The sequence below is a fragment of the Salmo salar genome, chromosome ssa22 (genome assembly GCF_905237065.1).
Source record: "Salmo salar chromosome ssa22, Ssal_v3.1, whole genome shotgun sequence".
NCBI lineage: Eukaryota > Metazoa > Chordata > Actinopteri > Salmoniformes > Salmonidae > Salmo > Salmo salar.
In genome coordinates, this window is record NC_059463.1 from 43,171,131 (window position 1) to 43,191,483 (window position 20,353).

A 20,353-nucleotide genomic window follows, 5' to 3' on the forward strand; every position below is an offset into this window, starting at 1 on the left:
TGACAGGGTTAGGGCCAGTGAATAGCACTCTGTTGACAGGGTTAGGGCCAGTGAATAGCACTCTGTTGACAGGGTTAGGGCCAGTGAATAGCACTCTGTTGACAGGGTTAGGGCCAGTGAATAGCACTCTGTTGACAGGGTTAGGGCCAGTGAATAGCACTCTGTTGACAGGGTTAGGGCCAGTGAATAGCACTCTGTTGACAGGGTTAGGGCCAGTGAATAGCACTCTGTTGACAGGGTTAGGGCCAGTGAATAGCACTCTGTTGACAGGGTTAGGGCCAGTGAATAGCACTCTGTTGACAGGGTTAGGGCCAGTGAATAGCACTCTGTTGACAGGGTTAGGGCCAGTGAATAGCACTCTGTTGACAGGGTTAGGGCCAGTGAATAGCACTCTGTTGACAGGGTTAGGGCCAGTGAATAGCACTCTGTTGACAGGGTTAGGGCCAGTGAATAGCACTCTGTTGACAGGGTTAGGGCCAGTGAATAGCACTCTGTTGACAGGGTTAGGGTTAGGGCCAGTGAATAGCACTCTGTTGACAGGGTTAGGGCCAGTGAATAGCACTCTGTTGACAGGGTTAGGGCCAGTGAATAGCACTCTGTTGACAGGGTTAGGGCCAGTGAATAGCACTCTGTTGACAGGGTTAGGGCCAGTGAATAGCACTCTGTTGACAGGGTTAGGGCCAGTGAATAGCACTCTGTTGACAGGGTTAGGGCCAGTGAATAGCACTCTGTTGACAGGGTTAGGGCCAGTGAATAGCACTCTGTTGACAGGGTTAGGGCCAGTGAATAGCACTCTGTTGACAGGGTTAGGGCCAGTGAATAGCACTCTGTTGACAGGGTTAGGGCCAGTGAATAGCACTCTGTTGACAGGGTTAGGGCCAGTGAATAGCACTCTGTTGACAGGGTTAGGGCCAGTGAATAGCACTCTGTTGACAGGGTTAGGGCCAGTGAATAGCACTCTGTTGACAGGGTTAGGGCCAGTGAATAGCACTCTGTTGACAGGGTTAGGGCCAGTGAATAGCACTCTGTTGACAGGGTTAGGGCCAGTGAATAACACTCTGTTGACAGGGTTAGGGCCAGTGAATAGCACTCTGTTGACAGGGTTAGGGCCAGTGAATAGCACTCTGTTGACAGGGTTAGGGCCAGTGAATAGCACTCTGTTGACAGGGTTAGGGCCAGTGAATAGCACTCTGTTGACAGGGTTAGGGCCAGTGAATAGCACTCTGTTGACAGGGTTAGGGCCAGTGAATAGCACTCTGTTGACAGGGTTAGGGCCAGTGAATAGCACTCTGTTGACAGGGTTAGGGCCAGTGAATAGCACTCTGTTGACAGGGTTAGGGCCAGTGAATAGCACTCTGTTGACAGGGTTAGGGCCAGTGAATAGCACTCTGTTGACAGGGTTAGGGCCAGTGAATAGCACTCTGTTGACAGGGTTAGGGCCAGTGAATAGCACTCTGTTGACAGGGTTAGGGCCAGTGAATAGCACTCTGTTGACAGGGTTAGGGCCAGTGAATAGCACTCTGTTGACAGGGTTAGGGCCAGTGAATAGCACTCTGTTGACAGGGTTAGGGCCAGTGAATAGCACTCTGTTGACAGGGTTAGGGCCAGTGAATAGCACTCTGTTGACAGGGTTAGGGCCAGTGAATAGCACTCTGTTGACAGGGTTAGGGCCAGTGAATAGCACTCTGTTGACAGGGTTAGGGCCAGTGAATAGCACTCTGTTGACAGGGTTAGGGCCAGTGAATAGCACTCTGTTGACAGGGTTAGGGCCAGTGAATAGCACTCTGTTGACAGGGTTAGGGCCAGTGAATAGCACTCTGTTGACAGGGTTAGGGCCAGTGAATAGCACTCTGTTGACAGGGTTAGGGCCAGTGAATAACACTCTGTTGACAGGGTTAGGGCCAGTGAATAGCACTCTGTTGACAGGGTTAGGGCCAGTGAATAGCACTCTGTTGACAGGGTTAGGGCCAGTGAATAGCACTCTGTTGACAGGGTTAGGGCCAGTGAATAGCACTCTGTTGACAGGGTTAGGGCCAGTGAATAGCACTCTGTTGACAGGGTTAGGGCCAGTGAATAGCACTCTGTTGACAGGGTTAGGGCCAGTGAATAGCACTCTGTTGACAGGGTTAGGGCCAGTGAATAGCACTCTGTTGACAGGGTTAGGGCCAGTGAATAGCACTCTGTTGACAGGGTTAGGGCCAGTGAATAGCACTCTGTTGACAGGGTTAGGGCCAGTGAATAGCACTCTGTTGACAGGGTTAGGGCCAGTGAATAGCACTCTGTTGACAGGGTTAGGGCCAGTGAATAGCACTCTGTTGACAGGGTTAGGGCCAGTGAATAGCACTCTGTTGACAGGGTTAGGGCCAGTGAATAGCACTCTGTTGACAGGGTTAGGGCCAGTGAATAGCACTCTGTTGACAGGGTTAGGGCCAGTGAATAGCACTCTGTTGACAGGGTTAGGGCCAGTGAATAGCACTCTGTTGACAGGGTTAGGGCCAGTGAATAGCACTCTGTTGACAGGGTTAGGGCCAGTGAATAGCACTCTGTTGACAGGGTTAGGGCCAGTGAATAGCACTCTGTTGACAGGGTTAGGGCCAGTGAATAGCACTCTGTTGACAGGGTTAGGGCCAGTGAATAGCACTCTGTTGACAGGGTTAGGGCCAGTGAATAGCACTCTGTTGACAGGGTTAGGGCCAGTGAACAGCACTCTGTTGACAGGGTTAGGGCCAGTGAATAGCACTCTGTTGACAGGGTTAGGGCCAGTGAATAGCACTCTGTTGACAGGGTTAGGGCCAGTGAATAGCACTCTGTTGACAGGGTTAGGGCCAGTGAATAGCACTCTGTTGACAGGGTTAGGGCCAGTGAATAGCACTCTGTTGACAGGGTTAGGGCCAGTGAATAGCACTCTGTTGACAGGGTTAGGGTTACCAGTGAATAGCACTCTGTTGACAGGGTTAGGGCCAGTGAATAGCACTCTGTTGACAGGGTTAGGGCCAGTGAATAGCACTCTGTTGACAGGGTTAGGGCCAGTGAATAGCACTCTGTTGACAGGGTTAGGGCCAGTGAATAGCACTCTGTTGACAGGGTTAGGGCCAGTGAATAGCACTCTGTTGACAGGGTTAGGGCCAGTGAATAGCACTCTGTTGACAGGGTTAGGGCCAGTGAATAGCACTCTGTTGACAGGGTTAGGGCCAGTGAATAGCACTCTGTTGACAGGGTTAGGGCCAGTGAATAGCACTCTGTTGACAGGGTTAGGGCCAGTGAATAGCACTCTGTTGACAGGGTTAGGGCCAGTGAATAGCACTCTGTTGACAGGGTTAGGGCCAGTGAATAGCACTCTGTTGACAGGGTTAGGGCCAGTGAATAGCACTCTGTTGACAGGGTTAGGGCCAGTGAATAGCACTCTGTTGACAGGGTTAGGGCCAGTGAATAGCACTCTGTTGACAGGGTTAGGGTTAGGGCCAGTGAATAGCACTCTGTTGACAGGGTTAGGGCCAGTGAATAGCACTCTGTTGACAGGGTTAGGGCCAGTGAATAGCACTCTGTTGACAGGGTTAGGGCCAGTGAATAGCACTCTGTTGACAGGGTTAGGGCCAGTGAATAGCACTCTGTTGACAGGGTTAGGGCCAGTGAATAGCACTCTGTTGACAGGGTTAGGGCCAGTGAATAGCACTCTGTTGACAGGGTTAGGGCCAGTGAATAGCACTCTGTTGACAGGGTTAGGGCCAGTGAATAGCACTCTGTTGACAGGGTTAGGGCCAGTGAATAGCACTCTGTTGACAGGGTTAGGGCCAGTGAATAGCACTCTGTTGACAGGGTTAGGGCCAGTGAATAGCACTCTGTTGACAGGGTTAGGGCCAGTGAATAGCACTCTGTTGACAGGGTTAGGGCCAGTGAATAGCACTCTGTTGACAGGGTTAGGGCCAGTGAATAGCACTCTGTTGACAGGGTTAGGTTAGGGCCAGTGAATAGCACTCTGTTGACAGGGTTAGGGCCAGTGAATAGCACTCTGTTGACAGGGTTAGGGCCAGTGAATAGCACTCTGTTGACAGGGTTAGGGCCAGTGAATAGCACTCTGTTGACAGGGTTAGGGCCAGTGAATAGCACTCTGTTGACAGGGTTAGGGCCAGTGAATAGCACTCTGTTGACAGGGTTAGGGCCAGTGAATAGCACTCTGTTGACAGGGTTAGGGCCAGTGAATAGCACTCTGTTGACAGGGTTAGGGCCAGTGAATAGCACTCTGTTGACAGGGTTAGGGCCAGTGAATAGCACTCTGTTGACAGGGTTAGGGCCAGTGAATAGCACTCTGTTGACAGGGTTAGGGCCAGTGAATAGCACTCTGTTGACAGGGTTAGGGCCAGTGAATAGCACTCTGTTGACAGGGTTAGGGCCAGTGAATAGCACTCTGTTGACAGGGTTAGGGCCAGTGAATAGCACTCTGTTGACAGGGTTAGGGCCAGTGAATAGCACTCTGTTGACAGGGTTAGGGCCAGTGAATAGCACTCTGTTGACAGGGTTAGGGCCAGTGAATAGCACTCTGTTGACAGGGTTAGGGCCAGTGAATAGCACTCTGTTGACAGGGTTAGGGCCAGTGAATAGCACTCTGTTGACAGGGTTAGGGCCAGTGAATAGCACTCTGTTGACAGGGTTAGGGCCAGTGAATAGCACTCTGTTGACAGGGTTAGGGCCAGTGAATAGCACTCTGTTGACAGGGTTAGGGCCAGTGAATAGCACTCTGTTGACAGGGTTAGGGCCAGTGAATAGCACTCTGTTGACAGGGTTAGGGCCAGTGAATAGCACTCTGTTGACAGGGTTAGGGCCAGTGAATAACACTCTGTTGACAGGGTTAGGGCCAGTGAATAGCACTCTGTTGACAGGGTTAGGGCCAGTGAATAGCACTCTGTTGACAGGGTTAGGGCGCCTCTGGCGGCAGTGAATAGCACTCTGTTGACAGGGTTAGGGCCAGTGAATAGCACTCTGTTGACAGGGTTAGGGCCAGTGAATAGCACTCTGTTGACAGGGTTAGGGCCAGTGAATAGCACTCTGTTGACAGGGTTAGGGCCAGTGAATAGCACTCTGTTGACAGGGTTAGGGCCAGTGAATAGCACTCTGTTGACAGGGTTAGGGCCAGTGAATAGCACTCTGTTGACAGGGTTAGGGCCAGTGAATAGCACTCTGTTGACAGGGTTAGGGCCAGTGAATAGCACTCTGTTGACAGGGTTAGGGCCAGTGAATAGCACTCTGTTGACAGGGTTAGGGCCAGTGAATAGCACTCTGTTGACAGGGTTAGGGCCAGTGAATAGCACTCTGTTGACAGGGTTAGGGCCAGTGAATAGCACTCTGTTGACAGGGTTAGGGCCAGTGAATAGCACTCTGTTGACAGGGTTAGGGCCAGTGAATAGCACTCTGTTGACAGGGTTAGGGCCAGTGAATAGCACTCTGTTGACAGGGTTAGGGCCAGTGAATAGCACTCTGTTGACAGGGTTAGGGCCAGTGAATAGCACTCTGTTGACAGGGTTAGGGCCAGTGAATAGCACTCTGTTGACAGGGTTAGGGCCAGTGAATAGCACTCTGTTGACAGGGTTAGGGCCAGTGAATAGCACTCTGTTGACAGGGTTAGGGCCAGTGAATAGCACTCTGTTGACAGGGTTAGGGCCAGTGAATAGCACTCTGTTGACAGGGTTAGGGCCAGTGAATAGCACTCTGTTGACAGGGTTAGGGCCAGTGAATAGCACTCTGTTGACAGGGTTAGGGCCAGTGAATAGCACTCTGTTGACAGGGTTAGGGCCAGTGAATAGCACTCTGTTGACAGGGTTAGGGCCAGTGAATAGCACTCTGTTGACAGGGTTAGGGCCAGTGAATAGCACTCTGTTGACAGGGTTAGGGCCAGTGAATAGCACTCTGTTGACAGGGTTAGGGCCAGTGAATAGCACTCTGTTGACAGGGTTAGGGCCAGTGAATAGCACTCTGTTGACAGGGTTAGGGCCAGTGAATAGCACTCTGTTGACAGGGTTAGGGCCAGTGAATAGCACTCTGTTGACAGGGTTAGGGCCAGTGAATAGCACTCTGTTGACAGGGTTAGGGCCAGTGAATAGCACTCTGTTGACAGGGTTAGGGCCAGTGAATAGCACTCTGTTGACAGGGTTAGGGCCAGTGAATAGCACTCTGTTGACAGGGTTAGGGCCAGTGAATAGCACTCTGTTGACAGGGTTAGGGCCAGTGAATAGCACTCTGTTGACAGGGTTAGGGCCAGTGAATAGCACTCTGTTGACAGGGTTAGGGCCAGTGAATAGCACTCTGTTGACAGGGTTAGGGCCAGTGAATAGCACTCTGTTGACAGGGTTAGGGCCAGTGAATAGCACTCTGTTGACAGGGTTAGGGCCAGTGAATAGCACTCTGTTGACAGGGTTAGGGCCAGTGAATAGCACTCTGTTGACAGGGTTAGGGCCAGTGAATAGCACTCTGTTGACAGGGTTAGGGCCAGTGAATAGCACTCTGTTGACAGGGTTAGGGCCAGTGAATAGCACTCTGTTGACAGGGTTAGGGCCAGTGAATAGCACTCTGTTGACAGGGTTAGGGCCAGTGAATAGCACTCTGTTGACAGGGTTAGGGCCAGTGAATAGCACTCTGTTGACAGGGTTAGGGCCAGTGAATAGCACTCTGTTGACAGGGTTAGGGCCAGTGAACAGCACTCTGTTGACAGGGTTAGGGCCAGTGAATAGCACTCTGTTGACAGGGTTAGGGCCAGTGAATAGCACTCTGTTGACAGGGTTAGGGCCAGTGAATAGCACTCTGTTGACAGGGTTAGGGCCAGTGAATAGCACTCTGTTGACAGGGTTAGGGCCAGTGAATAGCACTCTGTTGACAGGGTTAGGGCCAGTGAATAGCACTCTGTTGACAGGGTTAGGGCCAGTGAATAGCACTCTGTTGACAGGGTTAGGGCCAGTGAATAGCACTCTGTTGACAGGGTTAGGGCCAGTGAATAGCACTCTGTTGACAGGGTTAGGGCCAGTGAATAGCACTCTGTTGACAGGGTTAGGGCCAGTGAATAGCACTCTGTTGACAGGGTTAGGGCCAGTGAATAGCACTCTGTTGACAGGGTTAGGGCCAGTGAATAGCACTCTGTTGACAGGGTTAGGGCCAGTGAATAGCACTCTGTTGACAGGGTTAGGGCCAGTGAATAGCACTCTGTTGACAGGGTTAGGGCCAGTGAATAGCACTCTGTTGACAGGGTTAGGGCCAGTGAATAGCACTCTGTTGACAGGGTTAGGGCCAGTGAATAGCACTCTGTTGACAGGGTTAGGGCCAGTGAATAGCACTCTGTTGACAGGGTTAGGGCCAGTGAATAGCACTCTGTTGACAGGGTTAGGGCCAGTGAATAGCACTCTGTTGACAGGGTTAGGGCCAGTGAATAGCACTCTGTTGACAGGGTTAGGGCCAGTGAATAGCACTCTGTTGACAGGGTTAGGGCCAGTGAATAGCACTCTGTTGACAGGGTTAGGGCCAGTGAATAGCACTCTGTTGACAGGGTTAGGGCCAGTGAATAGCACTCTGTTGACAGGGTTAGGGCCAGTGAATAGCACTCTGTTGACAGGGTTAGGGCCAGTGAATAGCACTCTGTTGACAGGGTTAGGGCCAGTGAATAGCACTCTGTTGACAGGGTTAGGGCCAGTGAATAGCACTCTGTTGACAGGGTTAGGGCCAGTGAATAGCACTCTGTTGACAGGGTTAGGGCCAGTGAATAGCACTCTGTTGACAGGGTTAGGGCCAGTGAATAGCACTCTGTTGACAGGGTTAGGGCCAGTGAATAGCACTCTGTTGACAGGGTTAGGGCCAGTGAATAGCACTCTGTTGACAGGGTTAGGGCCAGTGAATAGCACTCTGTTGACAGGGTTAGGGCCAGTGAATAGCACTCTGTTGACAGGGTTAGGGCCAGTGAATAGCACTCTGTTGACAGGGTTAGGGCCAGTGAATAGCACTCTGTTGACAGGGTTAGGGCCAGTGAATAGCACTCTGTTGACAGGGTTAGGGCCAGTGAATAGCACTCTGTTGACAGGGTTAGGGCCAGTGAATAGCACTCTGTTGACAGGGTTAGGGCCAGTGAATAGCACTCTGTTGACAGGGTTAGGGCCAGTGAATAGCACTCTGTTGACAGGGTTAGGGCCAGTGAATAGCACTCTGTTGACAGGGTTAGGGCCAGTGAATAGCACTCTGTTGACAGGGTTAGGGCCAGTGAATAGCACTCTGTTGACAGGGTTAGGGCCAGTGAATAGCACTCTGTTGACAGGGTTAGGGCCAGTGAATAGCACTCTGTTGACAGGGTTAGGGCCAGTGAATAGCACTCTGTTGACAGGGTTAGGGCCAGTGAATAGCACTCTGTTGACAGGGTTAGGGCCAGTGAATAGCACTCTGTTGACAGGGTTAGGGCCAGTGAATAGCACTCTGTTGACAGGGTTAGGGCCAGTGAATAGCACTCTGTTGACAGGGTTAGGGCCAGTGAATAGCACTCTGTTGACAGGGTTAGGGCCAGTGAATAGCACTCTGTTGACAGGGTTAGGGCCAGTGAATAGCACTCTGTTGACAGGGTTAGGGCCAGTGAATAGCACTCTGTTGACAGGGTTAGGGCCAGTGAATAGCACTCTGTTGACAGGGTTAGGGCCAGTGAATAGCACTCTGTTGACAGGGTTAGGGCCAGTGAATAGCACTCTGTTGACAGGGTTAGGGCCAGTGAATAGCACTCTGTTGACAGGGTTAGGGCCAGTGAATAGCACTCTGTTGACAGGGTTAGGGCCAGTGAATAGCACTCTGTTGACAGGGTTAGGGCCAGTGAATAGCACTCTGTTGACAGGGTTAGGGCCAGTGAATAGCACTCTGTTGACAGGGTTAGGGCCAGTGAATAGCACTCTGTTGACAGGGTTAGGGCCAGTGAATAGCACTCTGTTGACAGGGTTAGGGCCAGTGAATAGCACTCTGTTGACAGGGTTAGGGCCAGTGAATAGCACTCTGTTGACAGGGTTAGGGCCAGTGAATAACACTCTGTTGACAGGGTTAGGGCCAGTGAATAGCACTCTGTTGACAGGGTTAGGGCCAGTGAATAGCACTCTGTTGACAGGGTTAGGGCCAGTGAATAGCACTCTGTTGACAGGGTTAGGGCCAGTGAATAGCACTCTGTTGACAGGGTTAGGGCCAGTGAATAGCACTCTGTTGACAGGGTTAGGGCCAGTGAATAGCACTCTGTTGACAGGGTTAGGGCCAGTGAATAGCACTCTGTTGACAGGGTTAGGGCCAGTGAATAGCACTCTGTTGACAGGGTTAGGGCCAGTGAATAGCACTCTGTTGACAGGGTTAGGGCCAGTGAATAGCACTCTGTTGACAGGGTTAGGGCCAGTGAATAGCACTCTGTTGACAGGGTTAGGGCCAGTGAATAGCACTCTGTTGACAGGGTTAGGGCCAGTGAATAGCACTCTGTTGACAGGGTTAGGGCCAGTGAATAGCACTCTGTTGACAGGGTTAGGGCCAGTGAATAGCACTCTGTTGACAGGGTTAGGGCCAGTGAATAGCACTCTGTTGACAGGGTTAGGGCCAGTGAATAGCACTCTGTTGACAGGGTTAGGGCCAGTGAATAGCACTCTGTTGACAGGGTTAGGGCCAGTGAATAGCACTCTGTTGACAGGGTTAGGGCCAGTGAATAGCACTCTGTTGACAGGGTTAGGGCCAGTGAATAGCACTCTGTTGACAGGGTTAGGGCCAGTGAATAGCACTCTGTTGACAGGGTTAGGGCCAGTGAATAGCACTCTGTTGACAGGGTTAGGGCCAGTGAATAGCACTCTGTTGACAGGGTTAGGGCCAGTGAATAGCACTCTGTTGACAGGGTTAGGGCCAGTGAATAGCACTCTGTTGACAGGGTTAGGGCCAGTGAATAGCACTCTGTTGACAGGGTTAGGGCCAGTGAATAGCACTCTGTTGACAGGGTTAGGGCCAGTGAATAGCACTCTGTTGACAGGGTTAGGGCCAGTGAATAGCACTCTGTTGACAGGGTTAGGGCCAGTGAATAGCACTCTGTTGACAGGGTTAGGGCCAGTGAATAGCACTCTGTTGACAGGGTTAGGGCCAGTGAATAGCACTCTGTTGACAGGGTTAGGGCCAGTGAATAGCACTCTGTTGACAGGGTTAGGGCCAGTGAATAGCACTCTGTTGACAGGGTTAGGGCCAGTGAATAGCACTCTGTTGACAGGGTTAGGGCCAGTGAATAGCACTCTGTTGACAGGGTTAGGGCCAGTGAATAGCACTCTGTTGACAGGGTTAGGGCCAGTGAATAGCACTCTGTTGACAGGGTTAGGGCCAGTGAATAGCACTCTGTTGACAGGGTTAGGGCCAGTGAATAGCACTCTGTTGACAGGGTTAGGGCCAGTGAATAGCACTCTGTTGACAGGGTTAGGGCCAGTGAATAGCACTCTGTTGACAGGGTTAGGGCCAGTGAATAGCACTCTGTTGACAGGGTTAGGGCCAGTGAATAGCACTCTGTTGACAGGGTTAGGGCCAGTGAATAGCACTCTGTTGACAGGGTTAGGGCCAGTGAATAGCACTCTGTTGACAGGGTTAGGGCCAGTGAATAGCACTCTGTTGACAGGGTTAGGGCCAGTGAATAGCACTCTGTTGACAGGGTTAGGGCCAGTGAATAGCACTCTGTTGACAGGGTTAGGGCCAGTGAATAGCACTCTGTTGACAGGGTTAGGGCCAGTGAATAGCACTCTGTTGACAGGGTTAGGGCCAGTGAATAGCACTCTGTTGACAGGGTTAGGGCCAGTGAATAGCACTCTGTTGACAGGGTTAGGGCCAGTGAATAGCACTCTGTTGACAGGGTTAGGGCCAGTGAACAACACTCTGTTGACAGGGTTAGGGCCAGTGAATAGCACTCTGTTGACAGGTTTAGGGCCAGTGAATAGCACTCTGTTGACAGGGTTAGGGCCAGTGAATAGCACTCTGTTGACAGGGTTAGGGCCAGTGAATAGCACTCTGTTGACAGGGTTAGGGCCAGTGAATAGCACTCTGTTGACATGGTTAGGGCCAGTGAATAGCACTCTGTTGACAGGGTTAGGGCCAGTGAATAACACTCTGCTGACAGGGTTAGGGCCAGTGAATAGCACTCTGTTGACAGGGTTAGGGCCAGTGAATAGCACTCTGTTGACAGGGTTAGGGCCAGTGAATAGCACTCTGTTGACAGGGTTAGGGCCAGTGAATAGCACTCTGTTGACAGGGTTAGGGCCAGTGAATAGCACTCTGTTGACATGGGTTAGGGCCAGTGAATAGCACTCTGTTGACAGGGTTAGGGCCAGTGAATAGCACTCTGTTGACAGGGTTAGGGCCAGTGAATAGCACTCTGTTGACAGGGTTAGGGCCAGTGAAGAACACTCTGTTGACAGGGTTAGGGTTAGGGCCAGTGAATAGCACTGTTGACAGGGTTATGGCCAGTGAATAGCACTCTGTTGACAGGGTTAGGGCCAGTGAATAGCACTCTGTTGACAGGGTTAGGGCCAGTGAATAGCACTCTGTTGACAGGGTTAGGGCCAGTGAATAGCACTCTGTTGACAGGGTTAGGGCCAGTGAATAACACTCTGTTGACAGGGTTAGGGCTAGTGAATAGCACTCTGTTGACAGGGTTAGGGCCAGTGAATAGCACTCTGTTGACAGGGTTAGGGCCAGTGAATAACACTCTGTTGACAGGGTTAGGGCCAGTGAATAGCACTCTGTTGACAGGGTTAGGGCCAGTGAATAGCACTCTGTTGACAGGGTTAGGGCCAGTGAATAGCACTCTGTTGACAGGGTTAAGGCCAGTGAATAACACTCTGTTGACAGGGTTAGGGCCAGTGAATAACACTCTGTTAACAGGGTTAGGGCCAGTGAATAACACTCTGTTGACAGGGTTAGGGTTAGGGCCAGTGAATAACACTCTGTTGACAGGGTTAGGGCCAGTGAATAGCACTCTGTTGACAGGGTTAGGGCCAGTGAATAACACTCTGTTGACAGGATTAGGGCCAGTGAATAGCACGGTGTTGACAGGGTTAGGGCCAGTGAATAGCACTCTGTTGACAGGGTTAGGGCCAGTGAATAACACTCTGTTGACAGGGTTAGGGCCAGTGAATAGCACTCTGTTGACAGGGTTAGGGCCAGTGAATAACACTCTGCTGACAGGGTTAGGGCCAGTGAATAGCACTCTGTTGACAGGGTTAGGGCCAGTGAATAGCACTCTGTTGACAGGGTTAGGGCCAGTGAATAGCACTCTGTTGACAGGGTTAGGGCCAGTGAATAGCACTCTGTTAACAGGGTTAGGGCCAGTGAATAGCACTCTGTTGACAGGGTTAGGGCCAGTGAATAACACTCTGTTGACAGGGTTAGGGCCAGTGAATAGCACTGTTGACAGGGTTATGGCCAGTGAAGAACACTCTGTTGACAGGGTTAGGGTTAGGGCCAGTGAATAGCACTGTTGACAGGGTTATGGCCAGTGAATAGCACTCTGTTGACAGGGTTAGGGCCAGTGAATAGCACTCTGTTGACAGGGTTAGGGCCAGTGAATAGCACTCTGTTGACAGGGTTAGGGCCAGTGAATAGCACTCTGTTGACAGGGTTAGGGCCAGTGAATAACACTCTGTTGACAGGGTTAGGGCTAGTGAATAGCACTCTGTTGACAGGGTTAGGGCCAGTGAATAGCACTCTATTGACAGGGTTAGGGCCAGTGAATAACACTCTGTTGACAGGGTTAGGGCCAGTGAATAGCACTCTGTTGACAGGGTTAGGGCCAGTGAATAGCACTCTGTTGACAGGGTTAGGGCCAGTGAATAGCACTCTGTTGACAGGGTTAAGGCCAGTGAATAACACTCTGTTGACAGGGTTAGGGCCAGTGAATAACACTCTGTTAACAGGGTTAGGGCCAGTGAATAGCACTCTGTTGACAGGGTTAGGGTTAGGGCCAGTGAATAACACTCTGTTCACAGGGTTAGGGCCAGTGAATAGCACTCTGTTGACAGGGTTAGGGCCAGTGAATAACACTCTGTTGACAGGATTAGGGCCAGTGAATAGCACGGTGTTGACAGGGTTAGGGCCAGTGAATAGCACTCTGTTGACAGGGTTAGGGCCAGTGAATAACACTCTGTTGACAGGGTTAGGGCCAGTGAATAGCACTCTGTTGACAGGGTTAGGGCCAGTGAATAGCACTCTGTTGACAGGGTTAGAGTTAGGGCCAGTCTAAACCACTCACGTGTACCAAATACCATAGTCACTGACGATCAAATTATCAGCATTGCTTACCTACACGGGTCAACAGTGCAACTGCAGAAGGACTACAGCTATTGACAGTATACTATATAAAACAACAGCTATATTCTCAGTCATTACAAATGAAACTACTTAGTGTATACTCTCAGTGCAGACACAGGGCCTAGCTGCTACATTGAGCACACAGAGCTTCTCTCAGAAGAGACAGAGATTCTGTCACAAATGGCACCCTATTCCATCGTGTACTACTTTTTACCTAGCCCTATGGACCCTAATCAAAACTAGTGCACTATATAGGGACAGGGTGCCATTTGGAATGAACACACAGACAGAGCTGACCTCAGAACAGACACTGGGTTGTTCTCACTAATGACTCTTCATGTGAGGCCTTTTAACTGTGAATTATTCTAATCTATACTTAATATACAGTATATTGAAGTAAATGGACAGGCAATGAGTGTTTCCTTTATGAACATGGTAGGTGGCAGTGGATTCAATATTTCAGCAGTAGCAGCAGATAGTGCTGGAATTGCATCCTAAATGGCACCCTTTTCCCTTATAGTGCACTACTTTAGACCAGGGCCCATAGTCATACTGTAGTTGAGTGCCATAACTTATTTGTACTTATCTGTAGAAAATATCATTGGTTAATTGGTTTGACTTGATGATATATACCTGGGGCAATTGACATTCAGGAGAATGGACATTTACAGAATGTTCAGACATAAATCAGATCAAAGTTTATTCGTCACGTGCGCCGAATACAACAGGTGTAGACCTTACGTAGACCTTACAGTGAAATGCTTACTTACAGGCTCTAACCAACAGTGCAAAAAGGTGATAGGTGAACAATAGGTAAGTAAAGAAATAAAAACAACAGTAAAAAGACTGAAAAATAACAGTAGCGAGGCTATATACAGTAGCGAGGCTATAACAGTAGCGAGGCTATATACAGGCACCGGTTAGTCGGGCTGATTGAGGTAGTATGTACATGTAGATAATGTATGGTGTAGATCAAATATGACTGTCAGATAGACATATACAGAATAGGAGATTGTTTGTGCTCTATTCATTCAATTTATATCTATGCAATTCCTGATACAGCCCTGCCATTAGTTGAAGACAGCCAATCCAATAGTTTCCAAAAATGTGTCACTTCCTGAGAAATAGTTTCAAAAAGGGGGATCTGTATTCAAATATTATCCCAGGTCTGCTGCATACTGCAATCTATCTATGCTCCCGTGTGCTTTATCCACCCTCATCATGTCTGATGAAGACCAATGGGGGAAAACGTTGTCAATAAAGCTTGGATGTAAAGACAGCCCATGGCTCAGTCACCACACATGGCCAGCTATAGTCCCTGTGGGCCTTGGTCAAAAGTAGTGTGTAATAGGGTGCTATTGAGACAGCGCCAGCGTCTATCTGTTCACTTTGGATTTGGGTCTCCCTGTTTAAAGCAGTTGTCAGGAATGTGAGGCTAAGATAGCAGTGAGCCTTTAAACCACCTACTGGATTTTTAAATGAGACATCACAATGGGTTTCTATCTTCTCTCTCCAGAGAGACAGCGACACACATCTATGTTGCAGTCTCGCACCAATTAATTTGCATGGGCTATTGGCTGAGATACACTATATGACCAAACGTATGTGGACACCTGCTCGTCGAATAGCTCATTCCAAAATCATGGCCATTAATATGGAGTTGGTCCCCACTCTGCTGCTATAACAGCCTCCACTCTTCTGGGAGGACTTTCCACTAGATGTTGGAACATTGCTGCGGGGACTTGCTTCCATCAGACACAAGAGCATTAGTGAGGTCGGGCACTGACGTTGGGCGATTAGGCCTGGCTCGCAGTCGGCATTCCAATTCATCCCAAAGGTGTTCGGTAGGGTTGAGGTCAGGGCTCTGTGCAGGCCAGTCAAGTTCTTCCACACCGATCTCGACAAACCATTTCTGTATGGACCTTGCTTTGTGCACGGGGGCATTGTCATGCTTAAACAGGAAAGGGCCTTCCCCAAACTATTGCCAGTTGCTAGTTGCCAGATGGAAGCACAGAATTGTCTAGAATGTCATTGTATGCTGTAGCGTTAAGATTTCCCTACACTGGAACTAAGTGGCCATGAAAAACAGCCCCAGCCTCAACCAAACTTTACAGTTGGAACAATGCATTCGGGCAGTTAGGGTTCTCCTGGCATCCGCCAAACCCAGATTCATCCGTCGGACTGCCGGATGGTGAAGCATGATTCATCACTCCAGAGAATGCGTTTCCACTGCTCCACAGTCCAATGGCAGCCAGCTTTACACCACTCCAGCCGATGCTTGGCATTGCGGATGGTGATCTTAGGCTTGTGTGTGGCTGCTCAGCCATTGACACCCATTTTATGAAACACCCACCGAACAGTTCTTGTACTGACGTTGCTTCCAGGGGCAGTTTGGAACTTGGTAGTGAGTGTTGCAGCCGAGCTTCTGTGGCCTATCACTTTGCGGCTGAGCTGTTGTTGCTCTTAGACGTTTCCACTTCACAATAACAGCACTTACAGTTGCCCGGGCCAGCTCTAGCAAGGCAGACATTTGACAAACTGACTTGTTGGGAAGGTGGCATCCTATGACAGTGCCACGTAGGGGCCATTCTACTGCCAATGTTTGTCCATGGAGATGGCATGGCTGTGTGCTCAATTTTATACACCAGTCAGCAACGGTGTAGCTGAAATAGCCAAATCCACTAATTTGAAGGGGTGTCCACATGCAGTGTATATAGAAAGGTATCATCATAAAACATAGCTGGAGAAAATGCAGAGCGAACAGCACCAAGCGTCAACCCATCTGTGCTCGTCACCGCTGGGTGATGTGTGAGATACCACCACCATCCAGCAAGATGGAAAGACACTGACACGTGAGGAATCAATATTATACTGCACATGTAAAAATAGAGCCTGAGTGACAAATCCTTGTCACTCATTGTCATGCCAAACGGACAAGAATAGTCCTACATACATACTGTAACACACAGAAAAGACATGTATTCACACTATACAATGGAGAACCCTTTTCAGCAGACATACAGGCTGTCAGAGGTAAGCTACACACTGGGTGAGGTGTTCGTCCTAATTGGCACCCTATTCACTATATATGGCTCTAGTCAAAAGTAGTGCACTATGTAGGGAGCCATTTGGGACGCTTACACAGTAAAAGCAGGCAGCTGTATGTGAGTATTCTGGTCTCCTCCTCAATTTGTGTCATCCAGTCACACAGATGCTAGAGACCATCCATCTGTAGGTAATCTACACATACAAACTCACCACAGACAGGTCTTCATCTCAGCATTCTGTGTGTTACAATTTAATAATGAGTTGCAAATTAATATAAACAGCAAACACACCATAGGAGGCTACACTGTACAATTTACTAAAGGCCACGTGGGGAGGGAAAACGACTATTCTTCACGTGGGGCATATGATTCACTAAAAGTCGGCGTTGTTGTAACATTAATCATGAATGTAGCTTGTAAACTCGAGTTTGCACAATCCACAACATTGTCTCGTTCGTGGTAAAATATTGATGTTTTATCAACGATATGATGTTCCAACAGCACAAGCGACCATTTACAATGTGTGGCGATACAAATGATTCAGAGGCTACCGGGAACACACGTTGGCTACCAATGCTTTCATCCCCTCACCCCGCCTCTATAGAATATTAGCCTACTAAACGTGGTTCTTTTTCTATTGTAATAATCTCGATAGGCTATGTGATGATGGATAGTATGCTATTTTTTAACTCGAGTGAGTAACGGTCGCTTATTAGACGGGCAATTAGCAGGCGACTTTGGTCATTGGTGGGAAAGAATAATTGGTCTCATGGATAGCCCATTATTGAAATTCTCTAAATCCACGTCACGTGAGAAGGCCACTACGGTCACAGCAGTTGCTTATCGTCACAAGTCACGCCCATCGTGGAATCAAAGCGTAAAAATGAATGGAATTGCCTTTCAGCTAAATACAGGTGCATGTTTTAGATAGTATCGCTCGTAAAGAAGACGTAAAATAATATGAACAAGGTGTTTCGGTCCATTTTTACAAAGAGATGGCCCCTCTAGTGTATCTACAATCTGACGGCCCACACTCACGCGCACCGTGCGAGGGCGGGCGTGGAATCTTCATCAATGAAAATGTTCCGTTTGGTGGCTCCAATACGCACGCTGTAAATTACACAGTTTAGAGCTGTGACCATTCACGATTTAAAATGTCTACTTCCCCTTTATAGCTTATACAATAGCCTTTATCTTACCCGCCTGTTAAAGTGAGGTTTTATACATGCATCAAATGTGTAAATGTAGCCTATATTCTAAACATACCCTACATTGTAATCAAAATATTAAAACTAGGAATCATCTATATGGACAGTATGTGTTACAGCGATATTGTAAATTAATAATTAAAACACCAGCTGTATTTTCTCCACATTCTGAAAAACGGCCACTATAGGCTAGGCTACATGTCATCCGCACGATACATAAATATCCTGGAAACGGAAACAGTGTCGTTTTATTGTCACGGTTCTGCAGAGAACTGTCCTAGATTGTAGCCTACCTGTTAATCCCCGGGCCGGGTCCGGCCCCTGTACCTCCTGTTGGCGCACCATTGCTGGGCTTGATGAGCTGTCCAGAGCCCGCTGGTGCTGAAATGGAAATCGGAGCACTCGCAGAAGGAACAGTGGAGCCGGGCTGTCCCGGCTGGCCCTCTCCCTCGATGCTGCCTTCATTCCCCATCGTCTCGGGAGATGATTAGGAGGAGAGAAACGATGTAGTAGAGGTTTCTACAGTTACAATAAAAACTCAGAGACAACTCAACGCTGCTCTCCTTCCGCCATCATCACCTACAATTCAGTTTCCTGCACGGAGCTCGCGCCTGGCAGAACGGGTAGGACGCGTGCTGACGCAAACGGGAGAGCGCGCGGACGGGCGCGTGCCCAAAACCCTAATTTGTCCCGGCTGCCTAAATAGATCCTAGTTGGAGGCGTAGGGGTCACGCAGTGCCCGAGGAGGGGGCAAGACACTTGAACCCACCGAACCGCTATGAAAAACATACCTTTTTCCAATATAGAGGCAATTTGATCCATGTGACCTGTCATTCATCTCCATTTTCTAAGGCATGTGTAGACCTAGTGTTTGTTATAGACCTACTGTATGCTCCATGGAGAGGGTTGTCTCTCTCTTGGATTAGTGGGCCAGTGTCAGTGGTGCTCTCCATGTTGTACACCCTCTTATGTTCCAAATCTCTGAGAATGAAAATGAGTAACCACTAAACAGCAGAAAATAAATCTTCAATGAAGACTGCATGTTCTCTTCCTCTTAAAAGGGTACATTCTCAAAGGGCACTAGACAGAGGATGGATTCCAAATGGCACCCTATTCCCTATTTAGTGCACTACTTTTGACCAGGGCCCATAGAGCTCTGATTAAAAGTAGTGCACTATATAGAGAGTGGGATGCTATATGTGATGTAGACAGACTCCCTGTCCCCTTCTCCTGTCAGTCCTCTCTGGCCACTGTGTATCTGTGAGGACTGAGGGGTCACCTGATCAGACTATTGACCAGACGCTGTGCTCTGCAGGACCCAAGGGAATAAACAGATCTCATTTCCTCTCTAGCCCAGGTTACTCCATCATTGACAGGGCTATCTATAATCTCTCACCTCAGCACCATTAATACTTCTGTGAAAAGCCAGTCAATGGTTCATTTTGGACCAAATGGGATGAAAGAGATTGGCAGATAGATAGGTTCACTGACACAAAGACAATAATGGATGTGTGGTTGTGGTAGGAAGTGGTTAGTGTTTCTGTGTGTTCAGCCCTGGTGTGCATGTACCGCTGCCATGGAAATGTTAAATGAGCATGTCAAGTCATAATTCATTAAAATGTTTAATCTTCCCTGTAATTTTTCAGGAAATGGACAAACGGGCACATTTTACCATCAATGAACACGTATTAGGAAACATCAGAAGCTATTTTGAATACATCTCCTTGGTCCTAAAGTCATTAAATGTTCAGATGTTCCAAGTCCATTGAGGGGAGTTACTACGTTCAATTCAGCTCATGTCCCTGGTGTTGTGCCAGTGACATTGTGTAACAACAAACATTTTCCCTCATAACTCAATCTAATATTAGATCCTGTTATTGTGTATTTAAAGAAAAGTGTATTGAACCAGCAGAAAAACATTTTTAATTGAGGCATATGGGCCCGAAATTACTTGGTTAAGGTTAGGCTTAGGAACAAGGTTTAGGTTCAAATTAGGTATAATATCAATGAGAATAAGGTTAGGGTTAAGGAAAGGCATGAAAGTTAACGTTGGGTTAGCATACTGTCATCCACCTCCATTCATTTTCTGCCAGTTAAATATACACTGCCTAAAAGAGAAGGATAACATCCTTTTTAAATGCCTGTACCAACGTGGTCACGTCACTGTATTGTTGGCCCTGAGTGAATGTGCTGGAATATCTACATAGGCATACAGAGGCCCATTATCAGCAACCATCTCTCCTGTGTTCTAATGGCACGTTGTGTTAGCTAATCCAAGTTTATAATTTTAAAAAGCTAATTGATCATTAGAAAACCCTTCTGCAATTGTTAGCACAGCTGAAAACTGTTGTCCTGATTAAAGAAGCAATACAACTGTCCTTTTTTAGACTGAGGTATCAGCATTTGTGGGTTCGTTTACAAGCTCAAAATGGCCAGAAACAAAGAACTTTCTTCTGAAATTCATCAGTCTATTCTTGTTCTGAGAAATGAAGGCTATTCCATGCAAGAAATTGCCAAGAAACTGAAGATCTCGTACAACGATGTGTACTACTCCCTTCACAGAACAGCACAAACTGACTAACCTGAATAGAAAGAAGAGTGGGAGGCCCCAGTGCACAACTGAGCAAGAGGACAACTACATTAGAGTATCTAGTTTGAGAAACAGATGCCTCACAAGTCCACAACTGGCAGCTTCATTAAATAGTACCCACAAAACACCAGTCTCAACGTCAAGAGTGAAAAGGCGACTCCAGGATGCTGGCCTTCTAGGCAGAGTTGCAAAGA

At 48.6% G+C, this 20,353-nt stretch overlaps 1 protein-coding gene across 1 annotated transcript in view; it reads right to left on the reverse strand.

Annotated features, from left to right (window-relative positions):
• The window catches only part of LOC106583441 (protein bassoon-like), a 183,761-nt gene extending 165,563 nt beyond the window's left edge, over positions 1-18,198 (reverse strand). The window contains 1 exon segment of the mRNA XM_014167602.2: positions 17,863-18,198. The gene's annotated coding sequence lies outside the window, so the exon portion shown is untranslated.
• Between the last annotated feature and the right edge of the window lie 2,155 nt (positions 18,199-20,353).